The 19898-nt window shown below is 32.8% G+C and overlaps 1 protein-coding gene and 1 non-coding gene across 4 annotated transcripts in view; both read left to right on the top strand.

Moving 5' to 3' along the window:
- FSTL5 (follistatin like 5) overlaps window positions 1-19898 on the top strand; it is a 687740-nt gene that overhangs the window by 467919 nt on the left and 199923 nt on the right. The gene's annotated exons all lie outside the window — the stretch shown is intronic.
- LOC121101934 lies at window positions 17731-17835 on the top strand. The gene has a single exon (XR_005833970.1). It is a non-coding gene; the product is annotated as a U6 spliceosomal RNA (small nuclear RNA).

The following is a 19898-nucleotide window of genomic DNA, read 5'->3' as shown; positions in this document are numbered from 1 at the left end:
CATCAAAATTCTAGAGGAGAACATAGGCAGCAACCTCTACGACATCGGCCAAAGCAACCTTTTTCATGACACATCTCCAAAGGCAAGAGAAACAAAAGATAAAATGAACTTGTGGGACTTCATCGAGATAAAAACCTTCTGCACAGCCAAGGAAATAGTCAAAAAAACTAAGAGGCAGCCCACGGAATGGGAGAAGATATTTGCAAATGACACTACAGATAAAGGACTGGTATCTAAGATCTACAAAGAACTTCTCAAACTCAATACGTGAGAAACAAATAAACAAATCAAAAAATGGGCAGAAGATATGAACAGACACTTTTCCAATGAAGACATACAAATGGCTAACAGACACATGAAAAAATGTTCAAAATCATTAGTCATCAGGGAAATTCAAATCCAAACCACACTAAGATACCACCTTATGCCAGTTAGAATGGCAAAAATTGACAAGGCAAGAAACAACAATTGCTGGAGAGGATGTGGAGAAAGGGGATCCCTCCTACATCGTTGGTGGGAATGCAAGTTTGTATAGCCACTCTGGAAAGCAGTGTGGAGGTCCCTTAAAAAGTTAAAAATTGAGCTACCCTGTGACCCAGCCATTGCAGTACTGGGTATTTACCCCAAAAATACAGACGTAGTGAAGAGAAGGGCCATATGCACCCCAATGTTCATTACAGCATTGTCCACAATAGCTAAATTGTGGAAGGAGCTGTGATGCCCTTCAACAGATGACTGGATTAAGAAGATGTGGTCCATTTATACAATGGAATATTATTCCGCTATCAAAAAGAATGATTTCTCAACATTTGCTGCAACATGGACGGCACTGGAGGAGATAATGCTAAGTGAAATAAGTCAAGCAGAGAAAGACAATTATCATATGGTTTCTCTCATCTATGGAACATAAGAACTAGGAATATCGGTAGGAGAAGAAAGGGATAAAGAAAAGGAGGGTAATTAGAAGGGGGAATGAAGCATGAGAGACTATGGACTCTGAGAAACAAACTGAGGGCTTCAGTGGGGAGGGGGTGGGGGAATTGGATAGGCTGGTGATGGGTAGTAAGGAGGGCACGTATTGCATGGTGCACTGGGTGTTATATGCAACTAATGAATCATGGAACTTTACATCAGAAACCAGGGATGTACTGTATGGTGACTAACATAATATAGTAAAACATAAAAAAAAAAGTATACATCTCCCTAGATGATGAAAAGAAGTAAAAATAGTGTATTATGGGATGCCTGTGGAAATGATGTAGGGCAATCCTTCGTGTTAGTGATTCTGGAATTTTATGATCTCTATGCACATAAATTTTAGTTTTTTTTTAATTATTGCTCATCACCTATTCACCCATTCTCTGTTGCTTCATAAAGAACCTCTAAAACACAGGTCTAAGAGAGTCATTTCTGTTTAATGTCCTCAAATGATTCACAACGGAAGCTTTCCAATTTTAATGTTTTTGTTTAATAATTTTTTTCTAAATTTGCTTACATCCATGAAATTTCTTCAGAGAGTACATGGAGAATAATATTTAATTCTTAAGATATCAAGACACTGTGCATTAGAGTAGGTATAATCTCAGCAGCATTCAACAATCTTTGAGAGGCATGGGTTTGCTTATATGTTGTTATGTCTACATTTTATCTTTTATTTTCTACTTTCATTCCTACTATCAAGTTTTCCACTGTTATGTCCAGAGACCCATCTATTCTATGGTGCTATGGTTTGATCACCTCAAAATAAGCTCATTTGAATTGTTTCAGTAAGGAAGGGTATGTTATGAGTAATCTTTGGAAAAATTGTAAAAGTAGGCACTTTCTTGTGCCTGTATCTTGTAAACAATTTTGTGTATTTCCTAACTTCTGACTCTGTTCTAAAAACTTGAAATTTCTAAGAAAATGACTGTAGATAAGTTAGGTATCCAAAATATATGTAACCGTTAGATAAATCCTGGCATCAATAAATTGGATTTTTATAGTTACATTTCATAGAGCAGATAAATTTTGAGAATTTTAAGAACATTTTTAAGATTTAGAAAGTTTCAATTTCATTACAGGTCATATTTAAATAAGTTGGACAAGTGTTCATAACCTATAGTATACATATAACTACCAGCATTCCAAATGAAACTGCAGGGATAACTTTGAAAGGCATATTTATTTAATTTCCCAATATACTACTGGTGTTTTCATTTAAACACATTTACCAATATAACCAAAGTGTGAAGTAAAAGTTATAAAATATTACTCATTGTGTTTTGTTTTATACTTACTTCTGCTTAAAGTCTGCTATAAAATAAGGACTTCGCTATGTAAATATCTATATCCATCTATCCATCTGTATATAGAATTTATAATTTATTTTAGTTAATTAACTATATAGTTATATATATAACTGCATTAAATATAATAAACTATTATATAGTCAGCCATGTATTAGAGTATATATAGTATTATATTTATTATATAAGTTTATTATATAATAAATTTATTATAATAAATGTATTGTATTATATAATAAATATATGTTATATAATAAACTATTATATAATAAATTTATTATATAAATTTAACATGTAAATTTATTATATAAATAATTTGTTATAATAAATAGTTTATTATTATTATTATATAGTTTATTATATATATGTGTGCATAGAGAGAGAGAGAGAGAGTCAGTACTGTCTCTAGTGGACATCTGATGTGTCATCTGATTACTCAACATCTTTTGAACAACCCTTCAAATATTTTGGCGGTGCTTTGGTTCTTTGTGTTCCCAAGCCAGAAATCAAAGTCTTACTTAATTAGCCTTCTTTGCAGTTAGGGATCAGATATGTGAATAAGGCTCTAACAAAGACACTGCTGAATAAGACTTCATTATGTAAGCAAGAACAGGGAATACCAGGTGCTTTACAGAATTCACTCTCTGCATCCATCCTTCCTTCCTGGTGAGTGCTGTGCAGCAGATCCTACTTGCAAGGACATCAGTGATAAAAGTTCTGGAGTTGATCAGTGTTCAGCTTCAGTCTCAACACGTGGCTTGTACTTTTTTCTTGGTTTCTCATTCCCTAAGGATGACACTCCGTTCTGGGTATCCTATGACCTGCGTAATATCTTCATCAAATGGCATTNCTGCTTAAAACTAGCTAGAATGGGTTCTATTGTTTGCCTCTAAGAATGTTCTCCAAATAATTTTATGGGTTTAATATGTTAAGAAACATCTATGATTATATCTTCTTAAAATGTATGTTTCATCATTAGCTATAGATTTTGGATGTGTTGAAAGATCAAGATGACCTTACTAATGTAAAATTCATTCTTTGTTTATAAGCAAAGAGGACTTTTGAAACTTCCAGAGATGAGTCAGTTTTATACCCAATTAGTATATATTTATTCCCACAAGAGTGGGTTTAAGTCCCATTAAATTATGTAAGATTAAAATTATAAGTGCTTTTCATGTCAAAAGTAGTCGATGACAATTTTCCATATTCTTTCTGATTCTTTAATATATATTTGGTAGGAGTTAATATGTATTTACCTAGGCAATACATAAATACTTTCTGATTGCAAAAGATTAAAATAATATAGATGTATTTTTAAAAGCATAATTATCCCTCCTTTTTTATATCCATTTGTTCCCATTCTTAATTGCAGAAGAAATCCTGTATGTTTTTAATCTCCCTCCCGTGCATTGTAAATACAATTTTATTTATTTAGTAGGATAGATTCATATTAATTCTCATTATGTCACTATTTAATTATCTTATTAGGCCTCAAGACAACTTCGTGGAATAGGGAAGCTTTTTTTTTTTTTTTAAAACAGGACATCTTACCCTCATTTACATATGTGGGGATTTATGCTAACAGAGTTGTTCACCCAAGGCTATTGAGTGAATAAGTGGTACAGATGGAATGTTTATATGGCATGATTGACTCCAATTCTTGAGTTTGACCACTGCATGGAAGTGAGATGGACTGTCATTTTTTGCTACCCTTTGCAAAAAGTATCTCAAATAATTCTGGCCCCTATACATTACTAGTAGCTTTTATATTCTCTGCTCTTATCTGTGGTTAGAAGCCTTTCATTTGACCTGTCTTATGTTTTATACCAAATGAATAAAAGAACACTACTGAACTACCAGAGGCAGTGATACAGTGGTTTGCAAGATGGGCTGGGGATTCAGATGGTCTGGATTCCAATTAACAGTCAGTTTCTTGGGAGTGATGTGTCTTCAATTATTTAACCTGCCTATGCCCACCTTCCATATCTGTAAATTGAAGATAACACTACAATGAACTCATTTTTGCATGAGAACTAATGAGAAAAAGGATTTTAAAACCGGTAACACTCTACAAGTCATAGTGTAAATGTTCAGTTAAACTAGGTTCTTTCGTTTCTTTTCTCTCTTGTCCTCCTCCCCAACTCTTCCTCTTTCTTCTCTTCTTCCTAGTATAGGTTTCAATAGCACAGAAACACTCAACCTACCTAAAGCAACAGGAATTCAATGTTAGAACACATATGGTAATATGAGAGTTTGGGAACTAACAGGAAGTGCCCCCACCAAATTTGTTCCAGTTATAGTCACTGAAACTGGAAGATTTTTTTCTTTTTTTCTATTCAGTGCAGATTTAGGAATCATGCTGACTTCGCTTCCTATTAGCAATCTTGTATTAATCTCTGCTTTAAAGATATGCCATTAAATTCACTCAGCTACTATATATTCATATATTTTCCCTTGTATATGTGTCCTCAGTCCTCTTTCTGCATAAGTTCCTCCAAACAATCATTGGTTTACTTTCATTGTCCTGCTTTGGGTGGAACTTGGCACACAAACTACATTTCTGGCATGATTGTGATTGAGCCTGAGTCCTAATCCTGGTCTGATGAGTTATGACCAGGGGATGGAGACAAGGAGCTGTGAGGTTTAGAACATGACTATCCTGTTAACCTTGCTTCTCTTGAGCTGGTTCTTAGATTCCAATCCTAGTTTTGCCGCTTATTAGCTCTGCAATCACAGCAAATTGATTGAACCAATTTGTTACAGCCTCTTCATCTATAAAAGGAGGGATTGTCATAAAATTCAATGATGCATACCAGGTTGAACATAAAATATAAGTTATTTATTTTATCACTATCCGTAGCTTAATTCAATATGGCATTGTTGATCATGCTTAATAACAAATGTAAAGCCCTATGAAAATATTATTTTGAAATAACCTGATGTAATTTCTATTATTATGACTTTCAACAACTTTAAAGGTAGACTTGCTAGTTAAAATGCAGAACTCACAGATACATTTGGATTTCAGATATACAATAAATATTTTTTTGCTCTAGGTATATACCAAATATTGCATGGGATATACTTCATACAAGAATCATTCTTGTCTGTCTGAAATTCAACTTTAATTAGGTGCTGCATTTTATTTACTATGTCTGGCATTCTCTTTAGATGAAAGTCAAATTGGCTTAAATACTGCATGAAACCTTTTCTTACAAATGATACTGTGGCTTCCATCACTGAGATTAAATGTTGGAACTATTAAAAGTTCATGTGAATTTAATACATTGGCTTTGTAGATTCCTTATTTTTTTCCCCATCTTAACATTCATTCTGTGATTTTTGTTTCTTTTATGTTTGTCTAACCTGTTAATAATTGTGTCTTGCACTGAGAAGAGACTAGGAAAAATAGTGGATTAAATTCAGAGGAGTTTATTCTTTCCTAAAATATACCTTCCATAGCTGGGCTGATTGCTCCATGAGCATCCGTACCTCAATCCTCCATCTTCTTTTCTGTCATTCCAAGAGTGTGGCTTTTATCATTAAGGTCATCTCAGGGATCAAGAGGGCTGTTGTAGCTCCTGCCACCGGTGTATATTCCATCATTCTATAGTCCAGACCCACAGCAGTATAAAGCAGGTAAAAGATAAAGGAACTTATTCCTGGAAGTCCTGCAACTGTTTATGGGCCACCAATGAGTAAAAACTGCAATAACTATACCAGGGAGACTGGTAAATACCACTGTTTAGCTAGGTGTACTGCTTAGCCTTCTGTTACAAAGGAGGAACAGGACATCAATCTCTACTCTATCCATGTTCATCTAAGAGAATAGAAGATGTTCTACTTTTTTCTTTATACTTTTGTTTTTCAGCATTGATTAAATATGATTATCCATCTGAATTCAAAATGGAGCAGCTCTGTACAACAACTCTGTTCCTTTGGTAGTTTTATCAGTCCTCAACTTATTTCTTTGACTGTGTATTTTGCATTAATAGGCCTATCCTTAAATATTCTGCTAAGTTTTACTTACTTACTTAATTAATTAATTAATTTATTTATTATTCAGTCTGATTTGTTTTCTGATTATTCTTTTTTTAAATTTATTTAAATTCAATTAATTAACATATAGTGTATTATTAGTTTCAGAGATAGAGTTCAATGATTCATCTGTTTTTCTGATCATTTTTAAGATAGTTCTATCCCTGTGGCTTATCTGAAGCAATTCTCACCATGTACAGTTAACTTCCATTTAAAGCAAAGCATTCTCTTGAAAAATGATAAATCACTCACAAACAATAAACCAGTTGAAATAATCACTTTAACTAAAATCAGAATCTAATTGTAGATGTGGCAGTTTGCGTATTAGTTTTTGTTTGTTTTTTTAATGCTAGGTTTCCTAGTACGTACGTAGCTGGCAAAACTAGCACTGAGAGATAACATATCATAGCACAATAAATAAAATTTTAACCAAATTAAAAACTTTAATAAAATAAAATTTTATTGTTAATTTTATTTTAATATGTCTGGATTTTTAAGGCCATTAAATGCTTAATATAGAATGCTATGCTTTATTCTGATGAAAAAAATGTTTCAGAATATGTATTGAATTTCAAATTTAGAAGTCAAATCCCCAAGTCATACTTAGTTCCCAAAGACTGAAAGAAGTGATTTTAGTAGTAGAGAATTCTGACTCTGTTACTCAGGTTTAATACAACAGTGTGAAGATATAACTTTTCCCCTTAAATCTATGAATTTTAAAGTTCTCATATATACAAAAGGGGCATTTTTACCCTTTAGGCTATTCATTGATAACAGAACCCAAATTATATATCACCAATAAAAACAATTTAGTTAGCAAGATTTCATTTTAACTTTTTAGAAACCTATAGTGTTCTATTTTAATATGGAACATATTGGAGTATAACATCAAAACTAGTTATTAAAAAGGAAGTTATCGACCTTTTTCTCTAGACTATAAACAATCCGTTTCTTTTTACCCCCTAACTAAAAATGTAGACATTTAATGTTTGTAATATAACACATTATTCACCATGTAATTTTTATCACTAATTTATTTTTAATATAAGCCTGAGGTCATTGTAGCTCTTAAAATCCAAGGAGAATTGGAGAATATTTATGATTCGAAATCTTCCAAGCCAAAGAAGGCAAGCAGCATTGGCAAGGCTAAAGATGTTGGATTTCTTCCACAAATATCAAACATGCAACATGCATTCATTTTCCACCTATATAGTTGTTAAATTGGTGAAATTGCGTGTGATCATAAACATTGCCTGAGAGCATGCTGCTTTAAAATGAATATTATTCCTAAATTACTTTATTCTGCTTATATAATGGAACACTGAATATTACAATTCGCTTCTTAAGAAAGTATTAAAATCAGTAATTTAAAATATATTTTTAAATGTCTTTGGCCATATTCTTTTGGAACTTATTCTTGCGAATAGCAATATATAAAAATGAAATGTTCATGTATGGATGAATGAATGAAATATTCACATACTAGTTTGTGAGTACCTGGTAATGTATTTTTTTTCAATTTCAGGTTCAGGTTTCAAAGTTGTAACAGATCATGTTATTTTAATAAGTTTATGAAGTATATTAACACGGAAACATGACTTTACCATGACATTCTTTTTTTTTTCCTCAATAAGAACTTTTGCTAAATATCGATATAGATTCTTAAATTGATGAAGCTATTTTTTTCATCATATGTCTGAACCCATGGCTTCAACTACTATATTTAACTGATACATTCTAAGTTATAATTCTATTTAAAATTTCTCTTCTCTCTCTCTTTTTTTTTTTTTTTTATTTGAATGTGTGAAATCTGATGTAAGAAAGATGTTGGGATTCGGAGCTGAGGGCCAAGAAAGAATTCTTGAGACATCTTTGGAGCAAAAAGGTTGTTTTATTAAAGCACAGGGATGGGACCCATGGGCAGAAAGAGCTGCCCTGGGGTCCTGAGGAATGGATGATTGTATACTTTCAAGTTGGGAGGGGATTAGGGATAGCATAAGACTCTAAGAAATTTTGGAAGCAAGGTTTCCAGGACCTTGAGGGGGCTAGGTATTGTTAGGAAAATGTCATTTATTACTGTCTAGTAAAACCATAGTCATGGGACCCTTCAGCTGTATATCAGTGGGTCATATGCTTTCAGGATGATTGCCAACATATATCTTGGGGAGTAGAGATAAAGGAAGTTTCCAAAGGAATTTGGATGTTAGACTTCCCTGGTGGTTGGGCCAGGATTGCCTTTTGCCCTTAGCAAAGTATTAACATGGAGGCAGCTGAGTTCCTAGAAGAATGTCACTCTGCCTGTTTCAAAGACTTGTCAGTGGGCTGTAAGTAGTAAGGAAATTTAATTCTTTTGCCTTTGTTTCCCACATCAAAATTCAGACCAATTATCTTTATCCCCAAACCTGCAACATTTGTAGTGTTTCCTATTCCATGTCATTGTAGCCCAGAACGGAGTCCTGCTCAAGTTCTCTCTCAATTTGTCCCGCAGATCTAATCTGTTACAAAACCTTGTGAATTTAACTTTTTTATTTATCTTAAATCTCTTCTGTCATCTCATTTCCACTATGGCTGCCTTAGTTTAAGCTCGTCATTTCTCACCTTCAAACTTGATCCTTTCCTACTGAGACCACCCCTCCAGTTTAAACCGCACTTCATATTACAGGCGGACGGAGCCTCATAAAATTTATATTTGGCCATTTTGCATTCGTCTTTAAAATCCATTAATGGATGCTTGTAGCTTTCATGAAAAAAAGAAAAAGATTCAAATTATTTAGCTTATTATGGAAAGCCTATTTCTTTATTCATTCTTCATACTGTTCATACATATTCATTCTTTCCTACAACCCCTCCAAAACACTAGCTGTTTTCTGACTATCAAGTTGTATTATTATTACCATTCTCAAACACATTCTTCTCTCTGCTGGAAAACTTTCCCTTGTTTTTTTTTTTTTTAATTTACCGAAATCCAGTGCATTCTTTACAAGTAGATAAATGCTTCTTATGTCTAAATTTGACTTTTTTTTTAAGTTCTTTGTCTAACAATTACCATACTTGTTGCATCATAATAGAACTATTAACATTCTTGCCTTTCTTCTCTAGACTAGAAACTCTGAGCTCAAGGACCTTTACATATTCAACTTTGGGTTATGATGTTAGCCCTGTACTGACACTTAGGAGATAATAAAATTCAAATGTACAAATAATAAATGACATAGTGATATTGCTGATATTCACAATTATGCCTTATTGAGCTTATTTGTAAACTTCTTATATTCAACGTCTTGCTAGAGACTTTATTTACTTCTTGCAGCTACATGCAGGGTTATCAATCAACTGATGTTTATTGGCAGTCAATCATTTAAGCCTAACACAGCTCAACAATTTCTGGATTCCATTTCTTTAATAACATTTCTCATTAAACGTATTGATTTTTTACTACAGTTTCAATTTAATCTCCTCTCATATGCAATAAGGGGCGGGAGGAGAAAAAGATGAGGGGCAACACATATTTGGTCATTGTTTAATCTTCATGTATTCAACAAGTGTTGATTTAACTGGTACACTTTTCCAGGCACTCAGTTAAATGCTGAAGATATACCCATAAGAGACATCATTCCAGTCTTGAAAATCTCACAGATTGAAAGAATCAAAAAAGAACATAACTGCCTTACATTTAATAATGCAGTATGAAAGTTTCCTAAATACAGATCTTCCTCAACTTATGGTGGGGTTACCTCCCAATAAACCCATTGTAAATTGAAAATATCTTAAGTGGAAAATGCATTTAGTACATCTAGACTACTGAACATCATAGCTTAGCCCAGCCTACTGTAAATATGCTCCAAATGTTTATAGTAGCATACAGTTAAGCAAACTCATCTATCATACAGCCTGTTTGATAATAAAGTGGTGAACATTTCATGTAATTTACTGAATATGACACTGAAAATGAAAAAGAAATGACTGTACGGGTACAGAATGATTTTGAGTGTATGGGTTTTTGTCCTTATGGTTGCATGATTGACTTGGGGCTGTGGCTCACGGCTGCTGCTCAGCCATCACCAGGAGTATGAGTAGCACACAGAGCTAGCCCAGAAAAATATCAAAATTAAGATTTGAAGTACAGTGTCTACAAAATGTGTATTGCTTTCACAGCATGGTAACTTGAAAAATCATAAATTGGAGACCATCTATATATATTTGTTTATTTTATATGCAAATATATAAAGAATAGAAAAGGGAAGTCAAATTTAAGTTTCAGAGTCACAGAAGACTTCTAAGAATACACCAGTCTTGTGGTAGAGATGAGAGCTAGGTGAAGGAGTGGCAGACAAGTATTCCTAGGAAAGAGTAAAACAGGCTTGAGATAACATGGTATATTTAATGGAGTTATATATAAGAGTTAGCAAAGATAATAGGTTAATAAAGGGCTTAAAATTATTAATATATTAATAAAGGGTTTGAATATATCAAATAAAACCAGGTTTTTGCATTTGATTATAAAGGTATACATTTGCATTTATAACATATAACACAATGTGGTGATGGATGGATACTTAATATTTGCCAAGCATTGAAATGTATCATTAAAAAAAATACATTAACTTACTTCTCAACACAAGAGAAACCAACATATTTATACTCATACACATGATGATGTTTAATTGACTTTTAACTGCAGAATTTCAATAATGATTTTGGTTCTCTTTACAGTTTTTCTCCAGTCACCTTGGTCCATATTTGCAGATAGAACTATAATTTAAGCAAATAATCCACCTATAAAATTGTAGGCAACTTTTCAGTTTCATATCAAAGGAGAATAACAAGCACCATTTAAAGGATTTATAACTAATGGCAGTTGATCTTACCGACCTCCTAAAGTACAGGCCATTCATTTCACAGTAGACTTTCCTTGGCCCTCTAATTATAGTTAACTTCTTCCTAACCTTTTAAATAACACCCAGCTTGTAAGAGGCATATTTTGCTACACAATTTATTTTTAAAAAACTGAGGGGCAATTCAATGGTATAATCACTTCACAGCCACCAACTAACCTAAGGTTCAAAATCAAAATCTTCTTATATAATTTAAGGCATAATAGGTGGAGATTGTTTAATATAGAAAGACAACCCATCACTTTAACAGTAATCGTTAATTCTTATTTTCTTTTTCTTTCTCCTTTTGTGCAAGAAGCAAAAGTTACAGTTTAATCTAAAATAAAGAAATAGTATCACAGATATCTCTGCTTGTAACAGTATTTATATATGCTATCAACATTATCCTTCTGAGTATCCAGTGTTTTAGAAAGGGAAATTTAAGAAGGCTATTAGAAGTGATTAACCAAAAAGAAAAGAAATTATAAAATCCAATTTTGTTGTTCCTTCAATGATTTGTTATTTCATTTCTGTTCAATTAGCAGGATTTGGCAGAGGTTGGGAATTTATCAGATATTTTCTTCCTAACAGTATACACTATTAAAATAATACAAAAACACTACTAATAAATAACACTTTTTAAAAAATTTTTTGTTCACCCAAGTAACTTGATGCAGAGGTATGTGAAATCAGTTATATTAGTGAAGCATGTTAATTGGCAATTGCATATAAATTACCATTTTTCCTACTGAAAATAATTATATTTATGATAGATAAGTCTAGTAAACATTCTTAAATTTATATAACCAATGTTCAAATATATTCACGCTGACATTATTGTGATTTATAAAACCTTCTTTCAATGGGGAAAATATATTGTGATTTTACAAATTTTGTCTAAAAATAATTAATTAGGTATTGTCCCAAAGGCAGATATTAATTCCTCCCTTATTTTATTTATTTCTATTCCACTATGGCATATGTAAGTCTAATGATTTAGGTGAATGTGAACCTTTAACAACTTATCAATGAATGTTTACAGAGTCAACAAATATATATGAGTTAATAGCAGGGGACATATTATGTCATCTATGATTCTAGAGTTTACAGATATAAGAGTTCCTTTCATTTATGGCAAGAAAAATTGGCATAAAAAATACAGACGATCTTCAATGTATGAGGTAAACAAGGACAATATAATTTTTAGAGAGAAACAAACTGGGCTAACCATGGTTGCAATACGTTATGATGTTGTTTCATACTTTGGGTTAGGGTAACCAACTAGGGGGCAGTCTTCTGCCTGATGGTCTAGAGTCAGTTGCTTGGGACAATTTATGTTACAAAGATATGTAATAATGACATATTTTTCAAGATCATATTGAAGTATGGGCTACACTCCCACCTAAGGATTGTTCAGTTCTTCAGGGATGTAATTTGTCCATTAACTACTTATTAGGGCACAGACTCTGTGAATATGCATGTGAATGCAAATAATTTCTGTTCTATGGAAAAGATAACTCCAAAATAATGATTAACCACTTTTATGTTAAACTTCACGAACTTATATCAGCATGCCTTTCCCAAATTATATAAATATCTGTTCTTCAAATGGAATTTAAGCTAGCTTTACCATCTGGCTGGTTCCCCTATTGTTGAGATAAATAAATCTTTGTCTCCTGTTAATTTTATATTTTTATTGGAATTGTATTTTAACTCTTTTAAAGTTGCACTTCAACAATGTTTTAAGCTCCACGGATCTACAGTACCTATACACTCCAGCAGGATATTTTGGTAAAATGTGCTATTCATTTCCAGCAATATAACTGTATAAAAATGAGCTATTATTTATACTACTTAGTGATAAAATTCTGCGTTAGAAACAGCTTTTTTTGTGTGTGTGGAGGTGGAGGCACTCAATTGCCTCTGCTATATTAAGACATTTAGAAGACTTTAACATAATCCCTGGCCCAAGAGAGAGATGCACCCATGAAACACTGAAGTTATTGCCCTGTCAGCTCCTTAGTAATTGAATGTTGACAAGTCATCAAATCTCTTCAAGTCACAACCTTTTTATTTGTAAAGAAAATAAAAGGTCTTCCAGAAACTTACCTTACAGATTCGTGAAAAATTATATTAAATGAAACATACATCTTTAAACTAACACAAGATAAATAGTAAAAATTTAATAAGATTTAATTCTCCTTCCTTCACAGGAATATTTATTCCATTCCTTTTGTCCTCACTAAAATTCCCTTGTTCATTTGCTAATAAGATTTTATCCTATTATATCTGAATATTTTATTAAACAAAGAACTGAAAAATCAACTTTCAAATAAATTAGAAGTATATATAACACCAATGAATATTTCATAAGAAAATGTAATATTCACCTTCTAAATGAAAAACAAAATTAATTGTCAAGAAAATGTTCCTTTTATTTCGGACTCTTAATATTACATGAAATATGTTTTCCATGACACAAATTAATAGAGTAGAATATACAAATTACAATCTGATGAGGAATACCCAAAAGAATACAATTACATTAACAGAAAGACATATTTGGTCATGCAATTTACTTAGAAAAAAAAATCTTATTAGCCTTAAATGATATCAATTTTCAAGACTTAAACTGTACACACAGATCTCTAAATATTCCATTGCAACCATGTTTCCTTGAATCTACTTTCCTCTAAAAAGACAACACAAAAAAGAAGTTACCCTTGTGCAGTGGAATGGCAATCAGGTAAAAAGAGTTGTTTTCATTGCAGTTGGAGTCGACCTTGTCACACACTAAAATAAATCTTACATGAGCCGGCTAAAATTTCGATATATTTCTAAATTAGAGGTAACTTTAAATGAGAGAAATTAGGATACTATAAATTAAGAATAAATCAAGACTTAAAGGAAATGGCTAGGTTCCAGTTAAATAATATGTTGAAATTTCTTATACAATTTGCTTTATTACCAAGTTTATTCAGGTAGCAGTTCAAATTTGAAAATATACTTCTTAAATGAATAATTAATGTATACTTTTTTTATTATTGAAGTTGTCTAGTCAAAACACTGTTGTAATTGTGTATTCCTAAGAAAGCTATGAGGCACTGTGAATACTACTTATATTGTAAAATAAATGAAATAACAAAGCATCAGGTACCAAATTAGTGTTGTGGGTCACATGAATTATTGATAGAAGAAAAGATTATGAATCAGTGGACCAAAATATTGATAGGAAAGTTCACACTTCGGTCTTGAAGAATTAGGAGGAATAGGATAATTCTAAACAATATGCAGAAACTTCAATTATAAGGACATTTTATGAAGGCAGAAATGGACAAATAATATTCAGGAAGCATAGAATCAACCAACTCCATTGCCATAGTGGCTCTTAGTATAAGATAATGGTGGAGAATGAAATTTTCTTGACTCTAAATCAATACTGAAAAATGCCTGGGTGCATCTGATAATATTAATTTGACCTGTAAGAAATTCATTTGCTTAAGTTTTGCTTATTTGTTTGTTAATGAGCAAATACATTACAGAAATGTTGGGGAAAGACAAGATGACATTTTGTATCAGATTCCTATTCGTATAACAGGTATAGATGGCAAGTGAGGGTCTGTCTCTATCACAAATGCAGAAGAAACAATGTTCTGTCAACAAATCAGGGAAAAAGCAGAGACAAAATAGGACTCAAAGGCTTGGGTCCTAGTGACAATAATAGTGTAGTACTAGTAGTACTATATTACCTAGTACTATTGGTAAAAATGGGAGAATCTTCTGAATTGGTTTCTTGTTGGAATTAGAATACGGTTTACACATAAATATGTTGACTTTGAAGTCATCCTGTAGAGGATGTTCTACAGGACATCCTGTAGAAAACATGTGTAGTTTGAAGATGCAAGATGGTTCATATTTATAAAAATGTAACCAAGTGTAAAATGATTCATATCTTCAATCACTGTTATTTACTGTTTTGGAGATCCTTCAAGTTTCCAGTTATAATTATGGTTTTGAGATCTCTGTAACTGAGTTTCAGTTTTACCTTAGGAAATCTACTTATGTCATCTCTTATACTTACGATGAGAAAGGTATCACTATCCCAGTTTGACAGACAAGAAAGGCTGAAGGATGGTAGACAACGTCAAGGGCTGAGCTGAACTGGAGCTTGCTCAGCTGTGAGGTGTCATAGTAACTGATGGACAGAACGAGCCAAGATGAATGTAACATACAAGCCTTTAGTCAATTTGTGTAAAAATATAAGCAAGAGGCTAAATTAGAGAAAGTGCCTACTCTCCCAAAAGTGTTCCATTTTTCTCCGGAAAATGGCACCAGTCAAAGGTCAGATGGATCAGCATGAACATGGTGAATTGCTAGCCAAAATGAAGTAATTGCCTCACTCCCAAGAGAAGCTGAATAAAAGGATCCTGCAAGTTTTATGGACTTGGGTGGAGGAGGGAAGGGATGGGTAAGGGCTAAGAGTGGCAAAGTACTGGGGCGCCTGAGTGGCACAGAAGTTAAGCGTCTGCCTTTGGCTCAGGGCATGATCCCGGCATTATGGGATCAAGCCCCACATCAGGCTCCTCTGCTATGAGCCTGCTTCTTCCTCTCCCACTCCCCCTGCTTGTGTTCCCTCTCTCACTGGCTGTCTCTATCTCTGTCGAATAAATAAATAAAACCTTAAAAAAAAAAAAAAAAAGAGTGGCAAAGTACTAAAGACTGAGTCCAGAATAGAAAAAAGTGTCTTCAAGTCCCTCCCTCCCACCCTTTTCCCCATAAAGAGGTCTCAGCAGAGGTGCCTGTCAGAAGTGCTTCTGACATAGGTTCTGATGAAAGTACCTAATGGATGTGCTTGGGGCTAGTGATATAGATAAGAGCATGGCGTGCCAAGGGATCCTGAGTTCTTGACTGTAATTGTCTATAGAGATGGCAGTGCACTGTCTGTGCTCTGAGTCTGGTGTGGGAAAGGCAGCTTTCTCTTGCAAAGTCAGCCAGGCAAAATCTTTGTTACTGCCTGTGGTCAGACCTGAAAGATCACACATAGATTTTTGACCAGGAACCAGACTCCTCAATAATTTTGTCATAAACTGATTCAAACCAAAATTTATACCTTGGCTTGAAAAAAAAAGTCCCATTTTCTTCTACTCAAGATTGCTCTCCTCATTAAAAACATTTTTAGTAAGTTACCTATATATTGATTTTCCTATAATTTCTTATAGTTTTATTATTCCTTACTAATGAAATATATGTTGGGAAATGTTTGCTGCGACTTGGGATAGAAAACAGAGCTGGAGTAGAGATGTAAATGGTAGTCCTATAACCACTTGACAAATGGTGGAAGGAGGAAAAAATTCCTTTTGTGAGACGTATGATAGAGAGCCATAGGGTTCTGCTGCCTGAGTGTACCCTAAACGTTACTGATCTCTAGAAACAAAACAAACCTAGATTTTACTAATGATTCATTGAGACCATGTCTTTCTACTCTAACAAATATCTATATATATGTTGCCTTAGCTCCGTCACTATAGTCCAAGGTCTTTGCTCATCGACAGTGCTTCTTAGTTCATATTTTGTAACATATAATAACCAGAGTGATATCTTCATTGGAAGTTCCCGATAAATGTTATTGAGTCGAATATGCTAAGCAGTCAATAAGATATAGAGCTTTATTGGTCCTCGAGATCAGTGAGGTTTTTTTGGTAGCTCCAGGTAACAGAATAACATGGCTGTCTATTAGTAGTCTGAATATTGACATCAGAAATGAGTAAGTGACAAATTGTAACTGAGGCCTTAAGATTACACAGCCAACCTGATAGGAAGTTCAAAGGAATAAATGACTAATTAGAAATGAAGGTTTCAGATTGAGATGCATTATAAAATTAAAACTTAAATTTCATTGGGATTTAATGTTACCCTTAATGGACTAAAGTGATTTTCAATGTCCTTTTTGGCATCTCTTTGCACATTAAAAGTAATATGGCTGTCATTCATCTTCAGTTAATCTGAGGAAGTAAAATGATTATACTTTGAAATTACGTTTTATATAGTAATTTTTCTTTAGGCATAATTTAAAAACTGGAGCTGCCATTTGTGTGTTTCCTTTAAACAGTTTTTATCATTGTGATCATATTTCTAATTAGAGTATAACATTTCCACCTTAAGAAAGCCTTTAGACTCATCAGGGTTCATTGATATTTTAAGTTCAATTTGTTGGGTTTTTTTGCAACAATTTCCCACAACTAAAATATTCTCCATAACTCAAAACATAGAGATTATAGATTTTCAAATCCGATCAGTAAAATAAAAATATGTTAAGGGAATTAACATTTTTTGAGTGCCTATCACATGATAGACACAGTGCTAAAAGAAAGTGTTATATTATATTGGTTCATTCAATCATGATATTCAAATTCAATAAGGAAAGATGCTTACCCCCCCCCCAATTAATGTATGAGAAACTGAGGCTAAGAGACTGACTTAACCAAAATCATGCAAAGGGAGCTAGAAGTAAAGCCAGAATTAAAACCCAGATTTGGCGCTTGCTTGGCATTACTAAAACTAAATTGGAATGATACAGAGATTAGCATGGCCCTAGCACAAGGATGACACACATCAATAGACAAAGCTTTCCATAAAAAAAAAAAAGGAAAAGAATAAAAGCCAGATTTGTTGGCTCCAAAGTCATATCATTTTGTCTGTATATGAATGTTTTTATCCATGTCTAATTTTCCTTGTATATTATATTTGAATCAAAAATGAATTATTTTGCTATATGTTGCCATCATAAAACTATTTCAGTCTATATCTGTATAATAGTATCAGTATAAATTCAAAATTTTTATAATACTAATTTGTATTTCAGATGTGAAATTATATGTTTTATTATCTATAGAATAGAAATGCTATTATCTTAGTCAATTCCATTTTAATACTCCAGAAAAATATTTGATAATGTGCAGTTATCATGTGGAAAATTATCTGATTATACACTATTTGTGTTTTACGTGCTATAGTAATAGATACAAAAATACAGTGAATTATGAACAATTAATTCAATATAATTAACCATTAAGGTTTCTGAGGGTCAATATTTTGCACAAAGGTACCTGATAAAAACACACTTCCTAAAATTAGTGTGAAATACTGCTATTAAAAACTGATAAATACAGAAAAAATGGTCAATTTATTGAGACTATAATTTGCATATGATTAAAGAGAACTTTTTGAAGGCTATCATTTCCATATGGTGGATATTTTATTCTGCTATCCCATCAATGAAAAACCCTGTGTGCTATTGACAGTCATAGTAGAATTAGGACTGGTGTTTCCTCCCTCGGCTCCACCTGCAGCTGCTGTGATGCAGGCCAAAGAGGCCCCACAGCTTACGTGTTATTCACCACAACACCTGCCTCTCTGCTTTTTCCAATCTGGACTGCATCAGGCTTCTGCGTAGGATTGCAACTCAATTTTGTATACAGCAAATATGTCCAAACTGAACAGCATTCTACAGAACAGAAACTGATACAGATCAGAAGTGAGGATACTTATTTTAATCTTGCAATAGCCTCAGTCTGTCTTCTAGATGCTTATTGCAGAGTAGATGACATTTTGTTTCACAAGCAGTGCAAAGTTTTCTATTCTGAAATGGAATTTTCCTATAAGCACTTCAATATAATGAACACACAGAAAGTAATTATCTTATGTTGAAGGATAAAGTTTTTAATGTGCTGTGGTTAAAAAACAACAGACACCTTAACTATAGAGAACAAACTGATGGTTGCCAGAGGGGATGGGGGGATGAGCAAAACAGGTGGCTGGATTTAAGGAGTGTACTTGTATGGAAGTGTTGAATCACTATATTGTACACCTGCAACTAATACTACACTGTGTTAGCTAACTGGAATTTAAATAAAAATGTGGAAAAAAATTAAAAAGTATTTTAAAAAAAGAAGTAAAGAAAAAGGGGAAAACAACAACAAAATAGATACCTATTACTATAAATCGGTAGTTCTATTCATAATATAAAGAAACTTTTAATAAGTATCTATATATAAGAATGAAAAAATACATTATAAAATCATCAGATTGGAAGGGCACATAATTTTCTATTCTCTCTAATTATTCTCTAAATTATTATATCAGAAGATATCCTGAGTTTCAATCTTTAAAATGAATTACATTGTTATGTCTATGGATATATACATGAAGAGAAAAATTAAAATATCAAAATAAAAGTGCTTATCTCTGGATTTCAGGATTGGAAGTCATTTAGGCTTTCAAAACTTAGCATAAGTCCTATTAATATAAAAAAGTGGGGAGGATCAAATTTAGTGCAGTCAATTATGGAGTAGAAGTCCACACTTCAATTTGGCAGACAGAGCAAACTCAAAATATGAATAGAGTTACTGCTGTTATCCTTTAGTAATTGCTTCAAATGCATTTTCTTAATTAGTAATAACTATCTTATCTCTTATGAGGAAGCATTTATCTTCCCCACTGTCTTTGTCTTACGTAAAATAGTATGTAACCAGTATTGGAAAATTCCACTTTTGTACATCTATCCCTGTAATCTTTCTTATCACTTAAAAATTTCTCTTGCAAATTTAATTGCCTAAGAGCTTATGTGAATTTAATTAAAGAGAAATAATAAATTTGTGATGTATAAGCAAGTCCTTGGGAGTTTTACCATGTCAAATATCTC

Source organism: Ursus maritimus, unplaced genomic scaffold, assembly GCF_017311325.1.
Source record: "Ursus maritimus isolate PB19 unplaced genomic scaffold, ASM1731132v1 scaffold_11, whole genome shotgun sequence".
Lineage (NCBI taxonomy): Eukaryota > Metazoa > Chordata > Mammalia > Carnivora > Ursidae > Ursus > Ursus maritimus.
The sequence above is the reverse complement of the archived record's forward strand: the minus strand, read 5'-3'. Positions and strand labels throughout refer to the sequence as shown.